The following is a 17,602-nucleotide window of genomic DNA, read 5'->3' as shown; positions in this document are numbered from 1 at the left end:
GGGCCTGGCGCCTCCCCATGCGTCCGCTGCTTCCCTGACGCAAACCCGGGTTTGCAACCCCTTCTGCTGGTGCCGGCTGCCGACCTCACAGCCAACGCAGCGCAGCCACAGAAAGCAGGCACCAGGCCTGGCCGGGCCGGCGTAACGCTTGGCTTTCCCAGGGGTGCCACCTCCCCGGCTCATTGCAGAGCCACCGCCAAGGTGCCAGGTCACTGACCCTCCCGCCGCAAGTCGCCGACACACCTCCAGACCGCGAGCAAATCGACGGCCTGTGTGTGGCCCACAGCACAGGCGGGACACTCGCACGCACGTGCTCCTTCCGAAGCATCTCACGGCCGGCCAGCGACAGAAAGCCCGGGAGGGAGGAACCAGTGCGCTCCCAGACAGCCCAGGGGCCGCCGGCCTCCTCCTTTGCTTCTGACCTTCAAACAATCTCACGCCACGCTGGAAACGAACACTCTTTGCCTAATCTTCCCGGGCCGCGTGGCCTAGAGGCGAGCCAGCTCGCCCTTGTCATCAATAAGGCAGGTGTAATCAATAGGGCGGGAACGGGAGATGGGCAGCCGTCCACCCTCCAGGCAGAAGCCGCGCCTTTATTGGACATGTCTACGGAACATTTAAAATAGCCTCTAGAGACCGCGCCACCGAGGAAGGAAAATAAAAACAGAGGCCCTCACCTCCCGCAAGAGCAGACACCCCACAGGCCAGTCCTCGAGCTGCAGCAACGGATCTGCACGAGCGCTCAGATCCACAGCCACGTGGAAGTGGAGACCCTCCGGCCCTTTGCCGTTCAGGGCAGACCCTCCCGTACAGAGGCTGTGAGACAGGAGCGAGAGGGAGGAGCCCCGGGAGTGTGGAATTGACACTAAGCAAAGGGACAGTTTAATCACAATTATTAAAAAGACTAGGGGGCCCTGACCGGTGTGGCTCAGTGGATAGAGCGTCGGCCTGAGGACTGAAAGGTCCCAGGTTCGATTCCAGTCAAGGGCATGTACCTGGGTTGCGGGCACATCCCCAGTGGGAGGTATGCAGGAGGCAGCTGATCGATGTTTCTCTCTCATCGATGTTTCTAACTATCTATCCCTCTCCCTTCCTCTCTGTAAAAAATCAATAAAATATATTAAAAAAAAAAAAAAAAAAGACTAGGGGCCTAGTGCACGAAATTCGTGCACGGGTGGGGTCCCCAGGCCTGGCTGGCAATCAGGGCCTATAGGGGCTGTCTCACCCAGTCCTGATCGGGGCCGAGCCGGCTGCCAGCCAGGGTCTGTCAGCTGCCACCCGGAGCCTGCTGGACAGGGGGAGGGACTGCGGGAGGTCTGCCGGCCAGAGGGAGGGACAGGGGGGAGGTTGGCTGGCCGTGGGAGGTTGGCTGTGGGAGCACACTGACCACCAGGGGGCAGCGCCTGTGTTGAACATCTGCCCCCTGGTGGTCGGTGCCCATCATAGCGACTGGTCAACCGGTCGCTCCCCTTGTTCTGGTCATTCGGTTGTAAGGGCCGCTTAGGCTTCTAAATGTATAGATCACTTAAGCGATATTATAAAACATGGAGGCTCCCGGACAGCAGGCCGGACACCGAGCACGCCGCGGCGAGGCGCCTGCCGCCAGCTCCCCTCCGCACCCCAGCTGCACCTTTTAAGAAGATGAAGACGAACTCTAACTCTCTTCTTGATTTCTTATTTATTTTACATATTTTTATGGATTTCACGGAGGAGGGGGCGGGAGAAAGAGAGAGAGAAACATCCATGATGAGAGAATCACTGATCGGCTGCCTCCTGCACACCCACTACTGGGGATCGAGCCCAGAACCCGGACATGTGCCCTGAGCGGGAATGGGACCTTGACCTCCTGGTTCATAAAGGTCGACGCTCAACTGCGGAGCCATGCGGCCAGGCCACTCTTTTTTATATTCTGGAATAAAAACTGGCTTCGTGAGCAGACCCACAGCTGCCTTGCTCAGTGGCAGCTACTCAATAAATACAGGGGGTCCCCAAAAATCGTACACACACTTTCACAGCTGATAGCTCCATTTTTAAAATTAAATGTATTTTAATAAGCACTGTCTTTATAATTATTCAAAGCATGTGTATACTTTTCTGGGACACCCTATATTCATAGAATAAGTGAACTTAAAAACATACATTTTTACATATTCCTATATATATGGGTTGGCTAAATACTTAATCTAAACACAATGGAAAATTATATCGGCATTTTAAACGGTGAAACACAGCTACCCGTACTCACGTGGAAACGTTTTGCCTAACTTCGTAGTTAACGCAGATTACAACGTAGTTTACACAGAAGCAACACGTGGTTTTCCCCCCGTCCTCTCTCCTGCACACATACAATGTTTAAAGGTCTGTTTACAGCCCTGGCTGGTGTGGCTCAGTGGATAGAGCGTCGGCCTAAAGACTGAAGGGGTCCCGAGTTTGATTCCGGTCAGGAGCACATGCCCGGGTTTCATGCTCGATCCCCAATAGGGGGTGTGCAGGAGGCAGCCAATCGATGATTCTCTCTCATCATTGATGTTTCTATCTCCCTCTCCCTTCCTCTCTGAAATCCATAAAAATATATTTTTTTAAAAGTCTGTTTACAAGCTTGACAGATGACAGTTAGTTAAAAGACCTCGTTCCGATTATGGAGTAACTTGCTATACGTCTATGATGTGAGCAAAGAGGAACATTTTTTTCCGACCACCCATTAACTGGCTTTTGCTTCTACGTCGTATGGGTGTTGCCAGGCGCCCTGCTTGGCCCCGATGGGCAGTGGCCTGCAGGCCCCGGCATCCCGGCCCGAGCGACGGCAGCTCAGCGTGGCCTCCTGTCCCCCACCCCGGCCAGCCACCCGCGTGAGATTCAAACGGGAATTAAAACGGCTCTTCACCTGTCAGCGGCTGTGACTGCCGCGCCCGGCCCGTGAGCACGCGTATCCCAGTGACACTCTCCGGTGGGGAGAGCCGGGGACCCACCCGGCCACACGGAGGTGGAGTTCCAGCAAGGGGTCAGGGCCTGGAGGGGGATCTGCCCGCATCCCTGGTCCTGTCAAAGCCCGGGCAATGCCGCCAAGGCTGCAATCACTAACGCCCCGCCTGGCAGGTCTGCGGGGCCAGGAAGGAAACAGTCACCCCTCTGGTCTGGGAACAGGAGGGAAGCAAACCTAGTCACCTGGGAGGGCAGCGTCTGGGTCCCGAGCAGGTCTGGCCGCCAACGGTCCCTTCGCGGAGGAGGCCGGGCCTTGGGCGGCGGCCCCGGCGGCGGCGAGAAGGTGAAGGAGGAAATGGTTCCGAGGCGTCCTCTGGATTCTCCCCAGCGCGCGGCTCACCACCTTGGGGGAGGAATGTCACCCTGACCCGCTTCTCCAAAGGCAACGGGGTGGCAGGGTCGCTCCCAGGAACCCCTGGGCCCCTCCCCCCAGCCCTCCCCAAGCAGCCTCGGGATTGGAGGGGGCCCTCTGGTTTGGGGAGGGGGCCGGGCTGGGGTGAGCGCGAAGCCCGGAGGCCCCCGGGCGCCCCGTGAACCCCACGACATGGTATAACCACGGACTTTTCTTTACAAGGACCTTGGCATTGGGGCCCGCTGTCCCTCCTGGAAACTCAAAGAGGCGAGGAAAGGCGAGGCGTGCCTGTGTCCCCTTCGGTTTGGGGTGGGCGTGGGGCAGCCCCGACCCTCCCCTTTCGCCAGCACCACCTTGCGCCCCTAGAGCCGCGCAGCCGGGGCGGGAGACCTGGGCGCGGACGCCTGGCAGGGCCCGGGCTCCCGGGAGGTGTCCCGCGGCGGAGCCTGCCCTGGTCTCGCCGCCCGCCCGGCCGGTCGCCCGCTGCGCCCGCTGGCAAAGTGGGACAGCTCCTGGAGGTGCCCAGGGCCACGCACGGACCCGCCCGCGCTGCTGGCTCCCTGCTGCGCGCGGCCCTGAGGGTCGGACTGTCGGGGCCTCGGGCTACCTAGCTTCGGGGACCCCGGGATCTCGGGAAACGCCCCCTCCCGTCGGTGACGCCCAATCTCCACCGAGCCAAGTGGAGGGCGCGCCCGACGCCCCGCCTGGTGGGCCTTCCCTCCGGGAACAAGCAATGGACCGGGGTCCCTGAGGTCCCGGCCTCGACCTCCGCGCGCCCCCAGCCCCAGGAGAGCCCTGGACGCCGAGGTCGGGAGGGAGGCGGAGCGGGGGGCGGCCCCCGGGCCCGGGGCTCCCCGGCACAAACCCGCGCCCCCGGGCCCCGCGCATGCGCCGCCGGCCCGGCCCCTCCCCCGTCGCCGCCGCTCCGGGTCCCGGGGTCGGGGAGGCCCGGCCCGCAAACCCCGCGCGCGCCCGTGCACCCGCGAGCACCTGGGGCCGGGTCCGCCGCCTGCCGGTCTGCGGGCGAGCGCGCCAGGGAGGCGGCACCGGGCCCGGCGCTAGCGGCCGCCTCCGCCCCCGCCGCCCGCTGCCCCCGCCGTGGGGCCGCCGCGTCCCCAGCCCATGCCCGGCGCCGCCTCCCGCGCCCGTGCCAGCCGCGCCCCCGCGGCACGCGCCGCCCCTCGGCCTCCGGGCCCGGCCCGCAGCGCTGGCGGCTCGCGCGGGTGGCCGGCCCGGAAGCCCCGCCCCGAGGCCCCCCCTGCGACCCCGCCCCCGCCCCCGACCTCTGGACCCGCCCACGGGCCCCCGACCGCGGCCCCGGGCGGGACACACCCCCCGGATGGCGGCGCCCGATTGGCTCCCACGAGGCGGGGGCGGGGCCGCTCTCAGCTGCTCTCCCCCCGTGCCCCCTGGCTGCACGCGTGGGGAAACTGAGGCGGGGAGGCGGAGGGAGGGACGGCCAAGGTCACCGGGAGGGCGAGTACGCGCCGCGATGGGACATCGCGTTCGGCTGCCTGAGCGCGCGTCCCACCCGCGCACCCGGAGGGGCTGAAGTCCAGGCTGGCGAGGCCCCACCTTCCTCGGGGGGCCGGTCCTGACCCCTGCCGAGGCGCTGTGCCCTCGAGTTTCCGGGGTTCGCGGGGTGCGGGGCGGGCGGGGAAGGACCTTGTCCCCGGGACCCCAAGATGAAAATGTAGGAAAAAGGGAACGCGAGCTGGGACCCGCGTCAACAGGTGGAGGTGGAGGTGGAGTTGGTGGAGGTGCCTGGCCGTGGGCGAGGGACCGAGGTGGGTGAAGGGCGGCCAGAGCGCAGGAACGCGTTGCCAACTCTGACCACCCGCCTTGCCCGGGCCGGGAGCGGGTGCCTCCGGGTGAGGGGCCGCCGTTGCCCAGCCAAGGCGCTGGGCCTGTGCCCGCGCAGGGGGAGGTCGCAGCCCGGCGGCCCCGGGGCGGGGGGGGGGGGGGGGGGGGAGGGGGAGAAGAGGGGATGCACAGCAGCGTTGTCCGCGCATCAGGAACACAGTGAGCTGTGCCAACCTGCGCCCGCTCCCCCCCCCCACCCCTGTTCTATTTGTAGCGGCGAGCTCCCCGGGAAGCCGGACTCGGGCAGGAAACACCCCTCTAAAGAGTCCTGCATTAGCGGGGTCCCTGGCCAGCAGGCCCGCCTGCCTTCCCCGGGTGTCCGAAACTCCTCCTTGTGGACTAGCACCCTTCCTGTGAACTTTGCCCCCCTCCCGCCCCCCGCAGACACCCGCAGAACCTACCCACGCCCACACTGACAAGCCCAGATTTTATTGCGCTTGCCAATATTTATATTAAGTCTCCGAGTTTACAAAGCGAGCCCCGTGGACATGACATGCTGGACCTGGTGCAGGTGCGGGGGGCCGCCGTGTTACTCATTTACCCACGGAGGGGCCACAGGGTGCTGGGCGGGTGGACAGAGCCTCGAAGGAGCTGCCCGTGACACCCAGGCTCTGACGGACTCCAGACTCTCGGGCTGTGGGGCCCAGAGGCCAAGGCAGGGGTGTGGGCATCTTTTCCCAGTTGCACCACGAGGGCCATACACCCAGCTCAGCCGGCAGCTGGGAAGACCTGGTGGACATGGTGCTGATGGGGGACGCAACCAGCTGGCCAGGGCTCAGCAGGGTGGGGGGGCGCCCCCAGCAGACAGGGGGGACGATGTTCCTGCGTGCTTGGAGCTCCCGGGTGTCAGGGAGTGACCACGAGTTCTTCGTGCGCGTGTTGAACTTTGTCACTTTTGAATAAATGCTCAGCCTGCCCCCGCCCCTCCCCCAGGTAGAAAGTGGAAGGAAGGGCAAGGGTTTTCTCGTGGAAGAATCCTGGCCAGAAACGCTCCGTCCCTGCCCCCCGGGGGCTGCGGTCCTGTTGGCCACCAAGACCTGTCACACAGTCTGCCCAGGAGGAAGTGGCACAAAGGACGCCGGCCCTGCCCCCAGCTCCCGGGCGGCCCCCGCCCTGCTGACCTCCCCCAGCGATGATGGGGTGCGGCAGCTCCACAGAGCAGAGACGCCCTCCTGTGCAGGGCGGGCAGAGCGTCCCCTGTAACTTCCAGGACAAACCGGTGCCCTTGACAGCGTTCCTCCTCGAGCCTCTGTGAGTCCCGGGAGCGTCTGGGCCCACGGGCCTTGGTCCACGGTTTCCGTCCACTCAGTCCGTGCTGCTTCAGGCTCCGTTTCCCGTTTCCTTTTTTTTTTTTTTTTTAATATATTTTATTGATTTTTTACAGAGAGGAAGAGAGAGGGATAGAGAGCTAGAAACATCGATGAGAGAGAAACATCGATCAGCTGCCTCCTGCACACCTCCCACTGGGGATGTGCCCGCAACCAAGGTACATGCCCTTGACCGGAATCGAACCCGGGACCTTTCAGTCCGCAGGCCGACGCTCTATCCACTGAGCCAAACCGGTTTTGGCTCCCGTTTCCTTTTTTCTCTTTTAATTTATTTTTATTGATTTCAGAGACGGAGGGAGAGAGAGATTGAAACATCAACGATGAGAGAGAACCATGGATCGGCTGCCTCCTGCAAGACCGCCTCCGTGGGGTCAAGACCGCAACCCGGGCCTGTGCCCTGACCGGGCATCGAACCGGGGCCTCCTGGTTCCTAGGTCGACGCTCAACCACGGAGCCACGCCGGTGGGGCCCGTTTCACGTTTTCTAACCCCGAGGGTGTTCGGACAGATCATTAGTCATGTGCCCACATTCCCAAGGGGCGGCTGAGGCCGAGGCCCCTGCTCCAGAGGAGCCCCCGCCCTGCTGAGCCACCCCCGGATGCACCCACCTGCCCAGTCCCACCAGAGCAGCCGAGGCTCCCTCCGGCACCCCCCGCCCCCCCCCCCCAGGGAGAACCAGGAAGCTGGACACTCAGGGAGGGGAAGGGGGCCCGGGCGGGGGAGGGGCCTGCCACTTGACACCAGGCAGCAGGTGAGACCCCAGCCGGCAAGCAGGTGGTGTCAGCCCTGTGTGCTCAGCCGTCTGTGTGCCCGGCTTGGGTAAGCCTGTTCCAGGAACACCCAAGGCCTCCGCCGAGCTGCAAAGCCGCCTGATGAAATGGAGGGTGTGCCCCCAGGGGTCACCGGCCGGGCAGTGGCCTCTGCTTCCTGGAAGTGTGCCCTCGGGTCGGGGGTGGAAGTCCACAGGGGCAGGGGCTGGAAAGGGCCAGTGCACTGTGGGCAGGTCCAGAGCCGCTCCCTGGCCACGCCGGACCTCGGCAGGGGCCGAGCCTGGGCACGTGTGTGGCGCCATCCCGGTCCCGAGGGCAACACCTCCCGGGTCCAGGTATCCAGGTCTTGTCACTTTCCATGAACTCAGCAGTCCCACGAGGCAGCTGGGTTTATCCCCATTTTACAGGCGAAGAAACCAAGTCATGTCGTGGGCTGAGGTGTGTCAGCGGGATCAGGACTGGACTCCAGAGTCCACCCCCCCACCCCCATTTCCACTGGCCACAGGGTACCCCCTGAGGTCACCATCGGGTCCAGAGGCTCAGCCTGTCCCGGCCTGAGCCCTGAGCCCCGAGGTCTCTGGCAGACCAGGAGCCTGGTGCTGAGGTCAGTCTTGGCCCTGCCTCTGGGGGGGAGGGGGTAGCAGGTGCAGAAGCCTGTGGCCTGAGCGAGGGGCCACGCTCCAGGGCAAGAGAGGGCGGCGGCAGGCAGGGCCCCGGCCAGGCAGCAACGGGTGGCCTGGTGGGGAGGGTGGCGTGGCTCCGTCAGATCGCAGCAAAGTCTAAGTGACGCGCGCTAACTAGTCATGACTGAAGCGGGGGTGGTTGTGGGAAAGCTACCTGCTCACTCCAGGTCTGCGGAGTCTGGAACCTTCTGCAGGTACAGCAACTGCTGCTGTCGTACACACTCCCCCACCCCCCTTTTTAAAAAATATTTTTATTGATGTCAGAGAGGAAGGGAGAGGGAGAGAGGGGCAGAAACATCCATGATGAGAGGGAATCCTGGATCGGCTGCCTCCTGCACGCCCCCCACGGGGGATCGAGCCTGCAACCCGGGCACGTGCTCTGACCGGGAATCGAACCGAGACCTCCTGGTTCCTAGGTCGACGCTCAACCACTCAGCCACGCCAACCGGGCGACACTGGCCCCCTCCGATACCCACCCTGCCCCTGGCCCAGGCCACAGACGGGCTTGGCTGCAGGCTCTGTCTGATCTGCCTCGTCGCTCTTGAGAAACCCTCGCCAGCCCCTCCCCCGTCCCTCCAGGAAGTCAGACACCCTCCTGGTCAGCACGCACTGTCCCATCCGCAGTTGGGGGCAGGGGCTGGGTCAGTGACGTCTTTTGTCCAGTTCAGAGCCTGAGCTTGGAGCGTCGGGACCCGTGTAGCCCGGGAGGGGACAGTGTTCCTGAAAGGCGATGTGAGTGAATTCGGTCTGTGAGGGACACGGCTCTGTGTGGAGGTGGGGTCTGCATTGGCGTGACCCAGGCTGGGGTCCTCACGTCAGCTGCCCTGGTGTGGGGGGCGAGGTCGGGTCGGGGTGCGGAGAGAAGATGCGGTGTATTGACCCCCAGATGCCCAGTGGATGCAGGTCCCATGCACATCCCGGCTCTGCCTGGGGCACTCGCCCCAGTTCCTTCGTGAAGTTACCGACGGACCTGGGGTTTGGAGTCAAAACCCTTGCTGTGCTTTCACTCCTGCCGTAACCTTGGACAAGCACGTGACCTTCTGCCCGCCCTTCCTCGCCTATAAAAGCGGCCAGCAATGCTCAGGTCCGGGGCGAGAACGAGGAGGGCGTGGGTAGCAGTGCAGGGACAGGGCCTGCGTTCAAGACCCGGCGACCACCTGCCTGAAGCCCTGCCCAGGGTCACCCCCTCCAGGAAGCCTGCTTGGCCTGCATCCCACCAAGAAGGCGCCCTCACGCCACCCTCCGGGGGGACTTTTGTCCAGGCAGCTGTGCCCCTGCCCAGCTCGCTGACAGTGCCTGAGCCCTGGACCCTCTCCGACGTCAGGCAGGTGCCTGTTGGTGCGTTTTCCCCCTTCAGATCGACCCTGTAGCTGCCTCTTTCAGAAGCAGCCTGCCAGCCATCGAGGCAGCTGGCACCTGAGCCCGGGAGCGTTCTCGGCACAGGGCCTGGTCCCAGGGGCTCCCCATCATGTGGGCGAGCAGGCAGGGGTTCTCGGCACCTCCAGGCCTCAGTTTCGGCTAGCAGAAGAATCGGAGCGTGGTCCCCAGTTCCCTGAAGGGACCGGCCACCTTCGACAAAATGTCCTGTTTCGCGGCAAAATGGGAGAAAGAAGGGAGAACTTTTTAAAAAATATATATTTTTTATTGATGTCAGAGAGGAAGGGAGAGGGAGAGAGAGGCAGAAACATCCATGATGACAGAGAATCATGGCTCGGCTGCCTCCTGCACGCCCCCCACGGGGGATCGAGCCCGCAACCCGGGCCTGCGCCCTGACCAGGAATGGGACCCTGACCTCCTGGTTCCTAGGTCGACGCTCAACCGCCGAGCCACGCCAGCCAGATGCGAGAACTTCGTGGAGAGTTTTCGGTGACGCTTCGTGCAGGCGATTTCAAGAAACAGCCTCTTTGTCCCGCGACGTCTTTGGTTGCTGAAAGTGCCTTTTCTGAACGAAAATGCCGCAGCGCCCGTGCTGGTGACAGTTGTGGGGGTCGGTGGGCTTCGACTTGGAGACCCCTTGTCTGTACTGTTTCTAAAGCCACAGACCAGCGCCCGCTGGCCTGGACCGGCTGCTGAGCACACGGTGTGGCGGGACCTCCTGGCGGCCGGCTCGCCCTGCTCACGCTGTTTACATCCCAGCTAGCACTCGCGTGTTGAGACCTGCAGCGTGGAGCACAGATCCTGCCCAGCAAGGGCCTGATCTTCATCTCTGCCAATCGAGGGAGCCAGGTGTGGGCAGCCGCCTGGGGCCCCACAGGGGTCACACCCACTCGGGGTCCTGGCTCACGGGCCACTGCGCCCCCTCACAGCCTAGCCTGGGTAGGAGGTTCCCTGGAGCCCGGGGCGGGCAGGGGAGGGAGCGGGCGGGGCCCGGGCTGATTCTGCGGGAAGGCGATCCACACAGGAGCCCTCGGAAGGTGACCTGGGACAGGAGCACCCGGGGCTGCTCCATGGAAGGTGGGGTTGGGGGTGGCAGGTGGGAAAGACGGACAGGGGACTGAGAACCTGTCACTTCCCTTCCCCGGGTGGGGCATGAGGTTGAATCGATGCATCCAGGTACGTGTTAGTGCCGAGGTTAATTTAACTTTGTTTTTTATTTTTATTGATTTCAGAGAGGAAGGGGAAGGGAGAGAGAGACAGAGACATCGATGATGAGAGAGAATCATTGATTGGCTGCCTCCTGCACGCGCCCCCATCCCGCCCCACCCCCCGCCCCCGGGGATGGAGCCTGCAACCCGGGCATGTGCCCTGACCAAGAATTAAACCGTGACTTCCTGGTTCAAGGTTAATGCTCAACCACTGAGCCACGCTGGCGGGGCCTGAGTTTAACTTTAAAGCACCCCCCCAAAAACAAACACCCCCAATCAAGTGATGGCTAAGTAGGTGCCGAGGACTGAGCTGGTGTTTCCCAGGCGTGACCCCCAGCGCACCGTCCAGCGCTGACTCGCCCAGGACTGCAAGGCAGGCGCTGGCTTCTGCACCCCTTGTTCCCACCTCCCCGGTGTGGCCTTCGGGGCCTCCAGCCTAATAAGAAGCAGAGTCCCCCATAAATGCCTCAGACCTTGACTTCCGTCCGCCCAAGCCTCCCCCTTCCCCCCACCCCCGGGCCAAGGCCTAGATAAGGCAAAGACCCTCAGGGCAAACACAGGCTCCTGTCACCTCCCTGGAAACCAGGCCCACCGGTCCCCACGACCCTGGCGACTCTTCGGGGCTCCGAACAGGATTGTTAAAAGGGTTTTCCAATCCCAAAGTGCACTTGTTTGGAGCGGGCCGGTCCAGATGACCCAGACTGCACTGCTGGGCGGAGCAGCGGGCCCGCCCTCCCCTCATCGGTCTGGTCCTTCTCCACGCGCTGACTTATGTCCAGGTTCAGAGGTTAAGCAGCTCCTACTCCGAGGGTCCCCCCTTGCCTGGCACAGGGATTTTGGAGCACAACCCCCGCCCCCCCTTAAAGGAGAGGAAAGAGGTCCCTGGTCCCTGCCTGCTTCCTGGGCAGAGGGTTGGTGCCTGGAGCTCCCGCTGGCGTGGCTGCCTGAGAGGTCGTGGGGCATGCCCTCTGTGCCCGGGCGCCCTGTGGGCACTGTTCAGCCCCAGGCACCTGCAGGCCGCCGCGCCTCTCCCTGCTCCCGGCTGTGGAAACTGAGGCTGGAGGCCGGGCCGTGGCGCTGGGCCGCGTACCGGGAGCCACAGGCCCCGGGCCCGGTGCCCGACAGCCTGGCTCAGGCGCCCGCCCTTTCCCCACTGTGCCCACCACTCCTCCCGGGCTCTGCGACCTTGGGCCATCATGACCGCCCTGTGTCCTTTCCGACTGTAAGCTGAGAGGCGGGCTGGCAGGTCTCAGACATCGCCCTGCCAGCTCGGACTCCGAGTTGTGCTGGGGGTGTGACTGTGACATGCCCCAGAGCCGCTGCCAGGGCCCGGGAGGCGGCTCTGGGCCTTGCTGGGGCAGCAGACACGTGACTCCCGGCTGAGCTCCCCAGCGAGTGACGCTCGGCGTCCCGTGCTCCCGCGCTGGAGGTGCGGCCGGGCTGGCATGGCCCCCCAGCTCAAGGCCTCCGGGCATCAGCTCCCTCTGGGCTGGAGCCTCCCCGGCCACGCGTGTCAGCTGAAGGTCACCTACCGCGGCCTCTGAGCGTGCAGAGGGCAGATGGCTCGGCATCTGGGGAGGAGACCGAGCCGGGCCTTCCCACGCTCCCGCTGGCTCTTCCAGTGGCGTCCCGGTCCCACCCACGGCTTTGGTCTAAAAATACCTCGGGCTTCTCGCTGGAAGCCAGCAGAGGTGACAGATCCGCCCGTCTGAGGGAGACAAATTCACGGCACCCGGGCTGGCTGCCCACGCGGCCTCCACTCGTGCACCGAGAGGTTAGGGAGGCAGAAGGTGGGGTCCCAGGCTGGCGCTTCTGGTCCCTGCAGGACCTGAGGTCCAACTGGAACTTTCCGGGCTGGGGGTCCTGAAGGGCAGGGCCTAGGGATCTGCTCTGAGCCCTGGGGCAGGCACAGGCCCCGCGATGGAGACCCCGGAGGCCGCGTGGGCTCCCCGCCCGGCCCCCGAAGCTCCGGTGCCGGCTCCGCAGTGCACCTGGCCGATGTCGGTACCTGTCCGTTCACATGGCAACAGCCAGCGTCGGTCCTCAGATGCCGACACAGATCCCAGGTCTGGAAGTGCGTGTAGCGTGCAAAGCCCCCCGCGATGTTTAAAAACATTTGTGTGAACTCTCTCGAGGCCAGGAGCCCTAGACCAGTGGTCGGCAAACTCCTTAGTCAGCAGAGCCAATATCAGCAGGACGACGATTGGAATTTCTTTGGAGAGCCGAAAACCGACATCTGTGCACGGGCCACGAAGCTTCAATCGCACTGTACGTGCGCGCCCGCACGTGGTATTTTGTGGAAGAGCCACACTCAGGGGGCCAGAGAGCCGCATGTGGCTCGTGAGCCGCAGTTTGCCGACCACGGGCCTAGGAGGTTTGAAGTGGCGCGTCTGCTTCCACGGCCAATCCTTTTCCTCCGCGTCCGTCCGTGGAGACAACCGAGCCTCCCACGCGGCGTCGGGGCGGGGGGTGATTCAAGAGTGGTTTCGGATGCCAAAACCGGTTTGGCTCAGTGGATAGAGCGTCGGCCTGCGGACTGAAGGGTCCCGGGTTCGATTCCAGTGAAGGGCATGTACCTTGGTTGCAGGCACATCCCCAGTAGGAGGTGTGCAGGAGGCAGCTGATCGATGTTTCTCTCTCATCGATGTTTCTAACTCTCTATCCCTCTCCCTTCCTCTCTGTAAAAAATCAATAAAACATATTTAAAAAAAAAAAAAAAGAGCGGTTTCGGGTCACGGCCCCCGAATTCAGCAGCTGGATGCGCCCTTTCTCCTTGAACACACGTTTCATTGCCGGGTGCTCACTGCGATAAGAGTCCCCCTCTCCAGCCCACCTCTCAGTCATGGAGGCCTCCTCCACGCCATTCGGGCTGCTCCGAGCGGTGTATCCCCGCGGGCGTGGGCCCCGCCACGATCTCCCACCCCGATCTGCAGGGGCTTCCTGAGGTGCCAGGAGGCTCCTGGGACGGCACCCACACAGCCACCCCCAGGGAGGAGTCCACGGCGCAGGGGGAGCGGAGGCCGCGAGGACCAGCCCGGTGGGGGGGGGGGGCCCAGCTGCTCCCGCTCCCGCCCCCTGGCTCACTGCGGTCTCCAGAGCACCTTCTGGCCACGGCCGAGGGCTGTGGGCAGTGGCAGCGCTTCTGGAACCTCCCCTGGCCATGGCCGGGGGCGCTGAGGAGGGACTGACCGCTTAGATCAGTGGCCGGACACCAGCCATCTGCCTGTCGCCCCTCCCCTGGGAGTGGGTGAGGGAGGGCAGAAGGTGGCCCAGGCCCCTCGGCCACACAAGGCCTTCTCTTGATTTCACCGGTTTACAAGAAAGGGTTTCCTTCAGCGCTGAGTCCTCCCACATCGCAGGGGCGTGGCGGGCCTGAATGCACGCTTGTGGGACAACGAGTCACCCAGTGGCCGGCCACGGAGCAGAGGCAGAATCACAGCCTCTCCATCCCTCTCTGCCAACAGACATTGTGAGTGGCATCCATCTCAAAACAGAACAAGAACGCTGGTCTCAGAGGCCGTGACCTTGAGCGAGTCCCGCCCACGGGTACAGGTGGCACAGGCAGTGCCAGGGTGGGGGGCAGCCCTGCCCGGGCTCAGCCTGCATCCCTCCCTGGGCGCTGCCCCTGAGCTAGTCCCCCGCTGCAGGTCCGGCCTCCGAGCGCGCACGAGAGCAGCTGGGGGCCCCCCCCCCCCATGGCCCTGCTTCCTCACCCAGAGGCAAGAGAGGTGCCCTGGGCACCGAGAGCCCATCACACGGGGAGTGGAGGCCGCGTCTCTGGCTTTCAGCTCAGGGCTGCACCTGCCACCGTGGGCAGGTGCGTGTGTGTATGCTGTGCATGCGTGTGCACGAGCAGGTACGCCTGTGTGCGTGCATGTGACTGCGTGCAGGCATGCCCATGTGTGTGCACAGCTGCATGCAAACATGCATGCTCATAAATGCATGTGCACACGTACAGGTGTTTGTGTGCGCATGCATGTCTGTGTGCCTGTGTGAGCATGGACTCGTGTCTCTGTGTGTACGTATGCGTTGGTCTCCGTGTGCTCATTTCTGTGTGTGTGCGCACACATGTGAGTTTGTTTCGTCCTTGGCAGCCCAGAGGCCATGGGGACTGAGGGAGCAGGAGAGAGGGGGGATGTGCGGCCCGGACCTGCCCTCCTCCCACCCAGTCTGCCCCGGCGCCCCAGGCCCTGGGACCCTGCACTCCACGAGGTCAAGGTCAGCAGGCTGGGCTTCCCAGGATGCCTGCCAGCACCTTTGACCCTTTCCCCTGCTGGTTTCCAGCCTTCCCCGCTCCAGGGCGTCCTGCCGGGCGATGGCGCGGAGCCTGATCTCAGACCCGGGAGCCCGCGGCAGCGCCGGCAGCGGGAGCTCATCTCACACGGACGCATCCCCGCCCGAGGGTGACGTGTGGTCTGCCCCAGGCCGGCCATGGGCCCCCCGTCCTGCTGCCCGCCACCATGGCCACTGCACCCGGCCCTGCTGCCAGGCCCCGCACTCCCTTCTCTCCCGGCTGCCGGGGGAGCGGCGTCGGCTCCTCGGTCACTTGCTTCGCGGGGAACAAAGGCAGGATTGTACCCGCTCGTGAGAACCCGGCACCGCACGCGTGGCACAGAGCACTGCCCTCCGCGCCCTCAGCCCTCGCCCGGGCCCAGCTGCCCGGGGTCGGAAGCGGCCTCGGGGGCTGGGCAGGCGGAGTGGGTGGCCGGTCAGCACCGCCCGTGTGGCTCCTGCTCTGACACGAGGTGCCTCTGGGGTGTCTGTTCTGTCCCGATGCCCCGACTGTGCCCTCGGCCTCTCCTCTTCACTCGGAACACCGCCCTCTCCCGCCCTCGCCCTCGGCCTCCTCGCTGGGGGTGGCCTCTGTCCGGCCTTCAGCGCTGTCGCCTGTGCTCCCGGCTCTGGGGGAGGACGTGGCTGGGTGGGGTGGGGGGGGCGGTGGGGGGGGGGGTGGGGAGAGGAATTGAGCTGGAGCTGGGGCCCCGCTGTGAGTCCAGCTCCTGGGTCCCCTCCCCCGTCTGGCTCCACGTACCCCACAGGAGGCGATGCCTCGGTCTGTGTGCCGCTGCCACCTCACCTCAGAAACCCCCAAACTGCCCTGCGGCCCCTCGGGCTCGCCATCCTGGCAGCGGCGCCACCTGCCAGCCACTTCTGCCCACGCTGGGCACCGGAGTTGACCTTGACGCCCTCCCCATTGCGCTCCACACCCGTCACCTCCGAGAGCCCAGGCCCCCCGGCCCCCCTCGTGCTGTCACCTCCTCGCCGCGCCTGTGAGGACAGCAGAGCCACCACCTGCTCCCCAAGCAGCTGGGCCCCTGCCCCTCACCCGCCTCTGAAGGCGCCTCTGACCCTCCCCTGCCCCCCGGCACCTCCCCGAGCCCCCACGCGCTGCAGGAGGAGGTCTCTGGTCTGAAGGGTCTCCCAGGCCCCCGCTGGGAACTGTAGGTCACTGAGCGCCCAGGGGGGAGGGAGGTGGCGGACCTTGGCCCTGACCCCGGGGAGAGCCAGGCCAGGGGTGGGTGCTGGGGGCCAGGGAGGTCCCACTGCGGAAGGGTGGGGGTGGGGAAGGTGCTGTGGGGACAAGAGGAGCAGACGCTGGGGTCCTGTGGGCGGTGGGACAGCGTGGGGAGCGGGGCCTGGTGGGGCAGGGCAGGGCGGGGCAGAGTGGGGTGGGACAGGGACACACAAAGCCACAGGGTGGCAGAGGCCGGTCTCGCCAGGGAAGGCCCAGGCGGGCTGCGAGGAGCCCGGAGCAGGCTCATAGAAGCAGCTGGCTCCACCCTCGCCTGCCAGCAGCTGCCAGTGAGCCCGCTCTGCAGGCGAGGACACTGAGGCAGAGGGGCCGCGCAGCCAGGCTGGTGGAGCCGGGGTGGAACCTGGGACTCAGGTCTGGAGGCCAGGCGCCCGGGCCCCTGCCGTCCTGCCCTCGGGGAGGGAGGGCGCCAGGGGCAGGGGATCAGGGACCAGCCCACCCTGGTCAGGGTGCAGGGTGGGGTTGGAGGAGGACATGGCTGTGGGGGGGCGGGCGGTGGGAGGAGGAACTGAGCTGGAGCTGGGGCTCACTGGGGGCCCCTGCAGCGGCAGGGCCTGGACTGAGCTGGCATCAGCCCTCAGGGCCCCGGGAGACCCAGGATCCAGATGCCAGGCTGGGAGGGGCTGCCACGTGGGCTATGGGGGCAGGAGGCCTGTGAGGGTGGCCTGAAGTTACACCTGGGGGCCGCAGGCTCAGACACCCCAGCCTCCCACCAAGCCCCCCCGCCAGGCCCACAGGCTGGTCACCTGCCACCCCCACCCCGCCCACCCAGGGAGCTGGGGTGAAGCCAGCCATTCCACACACGGCCCGGGTCTGGTGGCGGACAGCGGGCTGCTCCACCATCTGGGCCAGCGTGGCTGCCGCGGGCAGACGGCTCGGCATGGAGCAGGGACCTGGCTCCGGCCTCGGCGGGTCCTGACTGCGGTGTGACCTTGGCCTGGCCTTTGGACGCTTGGGCCACGTCACACAGCCACCGAGTGTGGCCCTCTGGCCTGGTGGCTCCAGGGGACGGCACTGCCTGTGACACTCTGCCTACTGGAGGGGCCCAGGCACCCGAGCGCCCAGGGGCCTGGCACCCCGTCAGGAGGCTGGTCCGAGGTGCAGCCCCAGGGACGGAGGGGAGGCCCCATCAGGGGACAGTGGACGTGCCTCCGGCCCTCGCCTGGCTGCCCGCCCTTGAGAAGGTCACCAGCTTCCTGAGCTGACCCTCCTCCACGGCCCCACGACAGGCCCGGCGGGCGACTGGGCTGCCCGGGAGCTGGCCCGCTGCACGCGCGCTGGGCCAGGCGTGTGTCTGCATTGAGCACTGGAATTGCAGCGTTTGGAGCGGAGGGCGCCGCCTCCTCCTCCGGTGACGATGCAGGCGCCAGCCCAGGCCCGGGGCAGCACCCGCCTGAACGCCCTCCGTGTCTTTTTTTTTTTAAAATATATTTTATTGATTTTTTACGTAGAGGAAGGGAGAGGGAGAGAGAGTTAGAAACATCGATGAGAGAGAAACATCGATCAG

The 17,602-nt window shown here is 64.9% G+C and overlaps 1 protein-coding gene across 2 annotated transcripts in view; it reads right to left on the bottom strand.

Moving 5' to 3' along the window:
• Positions 1–4,454, bottom strand: part of PPARA (peroxisome proliferator activated receptor alpha) — a 65,281-nt gene extending 60,827 nt beyond the window's left edge. For both annotated transcript variants that reach the window (XM_080660979.1, XM_080660977.1), the window contains exons 1-2: positions 4,325–4,454; positions 3,166–3,325 (exon numbers count right to left, since the gene is read on the bottom strand). The gene's annotated coding sequence lies outside the window, so the exon portion shown is untranslated. The remainder of the gene's footprint in view (positions 1–3,165; positions 3,326–4,324) is intronic.
• Positions 4,455–17,602: the final 13,148 nt, after the last annotated feature.

The sequence above is a fragment of the Plecotus auritus genome (assembly GCF_963455305.1).
Source record: "Plecotus auritus genome assembly, chromosome: 3".
NCBI classification, from domain to species: Eukaryota; Metazoa; Chordata; class Mammalia; order Chiroptera; family Vespertilionidae; genus Plecotus; species Plecotus auritus.
The sequence above is the reverse complement of the archived record's forward strand: the minus strand, read 5'-3'. Positions and strand labels throughout refer to the sequence as shown.